This window comes from Belonocnema kinseyi, chromosome 10, assembly GCF_010883055.1.
Source record: "Belonocnema kinseyi isolate 2016_QV_RU_SX_M_011 chromosome 10, B_treatae_v1, whole genome shotgun sequence".
NCBI classification, from domain to species: Eukaryota; Metazoa; Arthropoda; class Insecta; order Hymenoptera; family Cynipidae; genus Belonocnema; species Belonocnema kinseyi.
Window position 1 is genome coordinate 37,589,677 of NC_046666.1, and position 6,029 is coordinate 37,595,705.

At 21.3% G+C, this 6,029-nt stretch overlaps 1 protein-coding gene across 1 annotated transcript in view; it reads right to left on the bottom strand.

Annotated features, from left to right (window-relative positions):
• The window catches only part of LOC117181081 (trichohyalin-like), a 45,998-nt gene that overhangs the window by 34,074 nt on the left and 5,895 nt on the right, over positions 1-6,029 (bottom strand). The gene's annotated exons all lie outside the window — the stretch shown is intronic.

The window sequence follows — 6,029 nt, forward strand, 5'->3', positions numbered from 1 at the left end:
TAAGAGTTCCTCATTTTTAGTTGCAAAAATTCGTCTTTTTGATTTTTAAGATTCAGTTTTTATCGTAGAAACTTATTTTTTGTTAAAAATTCATATTTATATTTGGATTAAAATTTAACTATGTAAAACAAAAATGTAATACAAATTCATTTTTTTTCGTAGAAACTTATTTTTCTTAAAAAGTCATATTTTGACTAATTTCTTGTTTAAACATTCAAATTCTGGCCGTGAAAAATATGCTTAATTTTTAATGGAATAAATTCGTCTTTTTGAATTTAAAATTCAATTTTTTTCGTAGAAACTTATTTTTTCTTAAAAAGTCATATATATATCAAAAAAATTCATGTCTTTTATGAGAAATTTCAACTTTTTTATATAAATGCAACTGTTTGGTCAAGAATTCAGAGATTTTATTAGTCCTCCTTTTTCGATAGAAACTTCCATTTTTTCCGTAGAAACTAATTTCTTGTTTAAAAATTTAAGTCTTTCAGAAAAAATGAAAAATTATTTAAATTAAAAATGTAAGCTTAAAAATAAAAATATTTAATTGAAAATTTTTAATGTAAAAAAATTTTGAATGACACATTGTAAGCTAAATAATAGCATAAAAAGTGAACAAACATAGAAAAGCCTGGAATCGTTAAAATTTCGAAGAGCCTTTAAACTTTGAACCTTACAATTTTAATTGTTGTATTTGAAAAATGCTTCATTTGTGAGTAAAATTTTTAATTTTTGTTATATAATTTGCAAATCAACATTTGTAGAAAAAATCTTTTTTAATCGAAAATTTAACTATTTTTTTGAAAACTTATCCTTCCGATTTAAGAATTCGTCTGCTTTAGTACCGTAAGTAGTGCTTTTTAAAATTATTTACAACAATTTTTTAATAAATTTTTCATCTTGTTTTTCATATTCAGGCAATGAAACTATTTTTCTACTTTGAACAAAAAATGTGTCGTTTTTTTTTTAAATTCATGTGTTGTAGTGCAAATTTCACCTTTCTTGAATAAAAATGCGATTATTTGTTAGAGAATTCAATTATTTTCTTAAAAATGCATCATTTTTAGTTTAAAAATTCTTTTTTTTTAAGTTCAAAGTCAATTTTTTCCTTAGGAACTTATTTTTTATTAAAAATTCATATTTTGTCCTTGAAAAATCTACTGGAATATTTTTCGGAGGAAAATTCAACTATTAAAAAAAAATCCAATAAAAATTAATCTCGTTTATGATAAATTTCGCTGTTTTTGATATAAATGCAACTAGTTGGTAAAGAATGCAAAGATTTTATTAAACTCATCCTTTTTCGTTTGAAACTTCAATTTTTTTCGTAAGAAATAATTTTTTGATTAAAAACTCATGTTTTGGGTGTGAAAAGTGAACTGAAATCTTTTTTTTTAACCGAAAATTCAACTATTTTTTAAAAATATTTATCTTTTTGATTTAATAATTCACCTGTTTTAGTACCGTAACTAGTGCCTCTTTAAATTATTTACAACACATTTTTAATCAATTTTTCATCTTCACCTGCCTTGGATAAAAATGTAATTATTTGTTAGAGAATTCAACTATTTTGTTAAGAATTAATCATTTTTATTTGAAAAAATCCGTCTTTTTTAATTTAAAATTCAATTTTTTTTCGTAGAAACTTATTTTTTGTTAAAAATTAATATTTTGACTTTAAAAAATCTACTGGAATATTTTTAGATGAAAATTAATCTATTAGAAACAAAAAATAATAAAAATTCATCTCTTCTATGAGAAATTTCACCTTTTTTATATAAATGCAACCATTTGGCAAAGAATTCAAAGATTTTATTAAGCTCATCCTTTATCGCTTGAAACTTCAATTTTTTTCGTAGAAACTAATTTCCTATTTAAAAATTCATATTTTGCCGAGGAAAAAAGATCATCATTTTTAGTGGAACAAATTCGACTTTTTGAATTTAAAATTCAATTTTTTCGCAGAAACTTATTTTTTTTTTTAAAATTCATATTTTGATCTTGAAAAATCTACTGGAATATTTTTTAGATGAAAATTCAACTATTAAGAAAAATTAATAAAAAATCATCTCTTTTATTAGAAATTTTACCCTTTTTGATATAAATGCAACTATTTGATAAAGATTTCAAAAATTTTATTAAACTCATCCTTTTTCGATTGAAACTTCATTTTTTATCGTAAAAAATAATTTCTTGCTTAAAAATTCATATTTTGGTTGTGAAAAGTGAACTGAAATCTTTTTTTTAACCGAAAATTCAACTGTTTTTCTGAAAATTTATCTTTTTGATTTAAAAATTCATCTGTTTTAGTACCGTAAGTAGTGCCTTTACAAATTATTTACAACAAATTTTTGTCAAATTTTTCATCCTGTTCTTCATATTCAGGCGATGACACTATTCTCCTACTATTTTAAAGGAAAAAAAAACACTTAAGACACTATTTTATCACAATTGTATGATATTGCATCTATTTGTTTATTTTTCCTTCAAAAATATTTTTGAACTCCTTCAATAATTGCCTAAAATAATATGCTCGCCATTCGCAAGTAGTTAAATATTCAACCAAAAAAATTAATTTTCAACACATTAGATTAATTTTTTAACATAAAAGGTAAATTCTCAACAAAGTAGATACATTTTTCATCAGATAGTTTCGTTTTTAAAGAATAATTGTTTTGAGTTAAAAATTTTATTTTTTATTTTTCTTCGTTTCTAAAAACTTTTCCCATTAATAGCTGAATTTTTAAACTAAAAAAAATCTGTTTTTACCTAAAAGTGGGGCAGTTAAATTTTTATTTAGAATAATTGATTCTCATCTTAAAAAACGAGTTTTTTTCACACAATTTAATTTTGTACGCAATTGTTGAATTTTATACCAAAAAAAGACGAATTTTCCACGAAGTAGTTGAATTTTTAACGAAAAAAAATTTTTTTTAACGAAAATTCTGTATCTTGATCCAAAAAAATTAATTGTCAACCAGATTTGAATTTTTAACGAAAAATTTAATAGCTTATACTTCAAAAATTTTAATTAAAAATAAAAAAAACAGATGGAAATTACCAACAAACATGAATTTTCAAACAATTTACATTTGTCTTAACAATTGAAAATTGTTTAAAAAGTCATGGTAAATATTTCAATTGTCCATTAGTAATTATTTGTATGATAAAAACGACGGAAATTTCTAAAAAGTAACAATAATATGTAAAAATATAGTTGTATTCGAGAGAATTTGCTCAACATAAATTCTTGGGCATGCTATTACTTAGCTTACAATGTGTCATTCAAAATTTTTTTACATTAAAAATGTTCAATTTAAAATTTTGATTTTTAAGCTTACATTTTTAATTTGAATAATTGTTCATTTTTTTTGAAAGACTTAAACAAAAATAAAATAAAAGCCTTTGGTGTTGAAAATTTGGGATAAAAAACATTTTTATTTAATAAATAAATACATTTTTTAAAATTTATCTGTATTTAAAGTAATAAAAAGTGAACAAAAACGATGTGACAAAACTATTGTTTGACATAGAAAGCCTGGAATCTTTAAAATTTCGAAGAGGCTTTAAACTTTGAACGTTACAATTTTAATTGTTGTATTTGAAAAATGCTTCATTTGTGAGTAAAATTTTTAATTTTTGTTGTATAATTTACAAATCAACATTTGTAGAAAAAATATGAGTAATTTTAAGAGATATTTAGAAGTTTTAAAAAAATAAAAAATTATCATGCAAATGTTAGAAAGTTTTCTTAAAATATTCTAGAATCTTTTTTGAAAATTTTGTTTAAATTTTTGAAATTTTAAAAATATTCTCTTAAAATAATTTTTCAAAATGAAAAATTATTTTTAATTTTCTAATAATTTTCTTTTAATCTAAATAAGTTTTACCCTCTCTGTTCGTCAGAAATTAATTTTTTTGTGTTAAGATTTACCATTTTAGTTAAAGGTTCTTTTTTTTTGTCAAAAATTTAACTATATTTTTGAAAATCATTTCTTTTGTTGAAAATTTACTTTTTAGATGAAAATAATTTTTGTTTTTCTTGAAAATTATTTATTTTAACTGAAACTGTGAATATTATATTTTTAGTTGAAAATTTATCTTTTCTTTTTGTTGAAAATTCGTATATTATTTAAAAATTTATTCAGTTTATAAAAAAACTCGTCTTATTTGTAAAACATTATTCTTCTTGAATGAGAATGCATCATTTTTATTGAAAATTATTTTTAAATCTGAAAATTTAGGTATTTGCTTAAAAATCCGTCTTTTTGGTATTGAGATATTTTTGAGATATTTAGGAGTTTTAAAAAGATTAAAAATTATCAAGCAAATTTTAGAAAGTTTTCTTTAAATCTTCTAGAATCTTTTTTGAAAATTTTGTTTAAATCTTTGAGAAACTTTTTAAATATTCTCTTGAAACAATTTTTCAAAATGAAAAATTATTTTTAATTTTCCTATGAATCTTAATAAAATGTTTTTATTCTTTTGGTGCCTTTAACAATTCGTGAAAAAATCTAATTTTTTTGTTTAAAATTTGCGAAAATCTACATTTTGTTTTATATTAGTCTATCATTTTAAGTTTTACATTAAGTTTGAATCTTGTCAAAACTTCCACATATCTCTTAAAAATTATTCAAATTTCGCCCAAAAATAATAAATGTTCAATTGTTATTTAAACATCCAAATTTTAAAGAAATTTTCTAAATTTTGCAAGATTTTCTGAAAATTGTAGAAAAAATTCAATTCATTTTGACAGATATTTAGAAGTTCTGAAAAAAATTCCAAAATAATTTTTAATTTAAAACAAATTTAAAACAACTTCTAGATTTTGAAATAAAATTTTGAAGCTTTTTAAGGATATTTAAACTATTTAAAAATAAAATAATTGAATTTCTAATTTAATAAGTGTTCAGTTAAAAAAATTTTAATTTTTCAATATTTAATGTTTCTAGCTTAAAATGCCTTAAAATTATATAATTTGACACTTCTTTTTAATGTTGACACAATTATTTATACTGTTTTGAGAATAAATGAAACTAAGGATACTATTTTCTTACTGTTGTTTGCTAATGTCACATTTTTTTTACTTTTGCACTTAACTAAGAAAATATTTTCAGTTTAAATAAAAAACAGTTGAATTGAAACAAAAAGGTTGAATTTTCTGAAAGTAGTAAAATTTTTAACAAAAGAAAAGAAAAACAAACGAATTTTCAACTAATATTATGAATCTCCAACCAAAAAAATTTATTTCCAAGAAAGTAGTAGTTTAACTTTCAACCAAAGAGTCGAATTTTTAACTAAAAATGTAGTAGTTGACATTTCAACAATAAAAGAATATAATTAAAAATAAATTAATAAAAACAGATGGATTTTACCAACAAACATAAACTTACAAACAAACAGTAGAATTACGAATCCAAAAAAAATCAATTAATTAAATAATCTACCAAATTGTTGAAATTTCGATTCGTAAATACGAATTTTCTAGAAAACAGTTAAATTTTTAACTCGAAAATGTGATGACTACTGGAAAGTTAATTTTCAATGAATAAGTTAAATTTTCATTTGAAACAAGAAGAAACGAATTTTTAACGAAATAAAGACAAACGGGTTTTTAACTAAAATTAATGATCCTTAACCAAAAAAATTAACTTTCCAGGAAGTAGGTTAACCAAGGAGTTGACTTTTCGACGAAAATTATAATAGTTGATATTTCAGTAAAAAAGTAATTTAATTAAAAATAAAAAGCAGTTTGATTTAACCAATAAAATTAAATTCTTCCAATTTTTCAATATTTAATGTTTCTAGCTTAAAATTACTTAAGGGCATGTGACACAGCTAAATACCTCTATTACCGACCACAGTTTTTCAGTTCACTGAATGTTTTTTTTGAACCTAAGAACTTTTTTTGTAAGTAAAATATCGAACTGAAACTTCGGGAAATATATTAGAGTGCAATAAAGTACGTTTAGGTACTGCATTTTGGTAGAAACTTCACTGAAAATTATTTCATCTTTTTTCTGAACCTC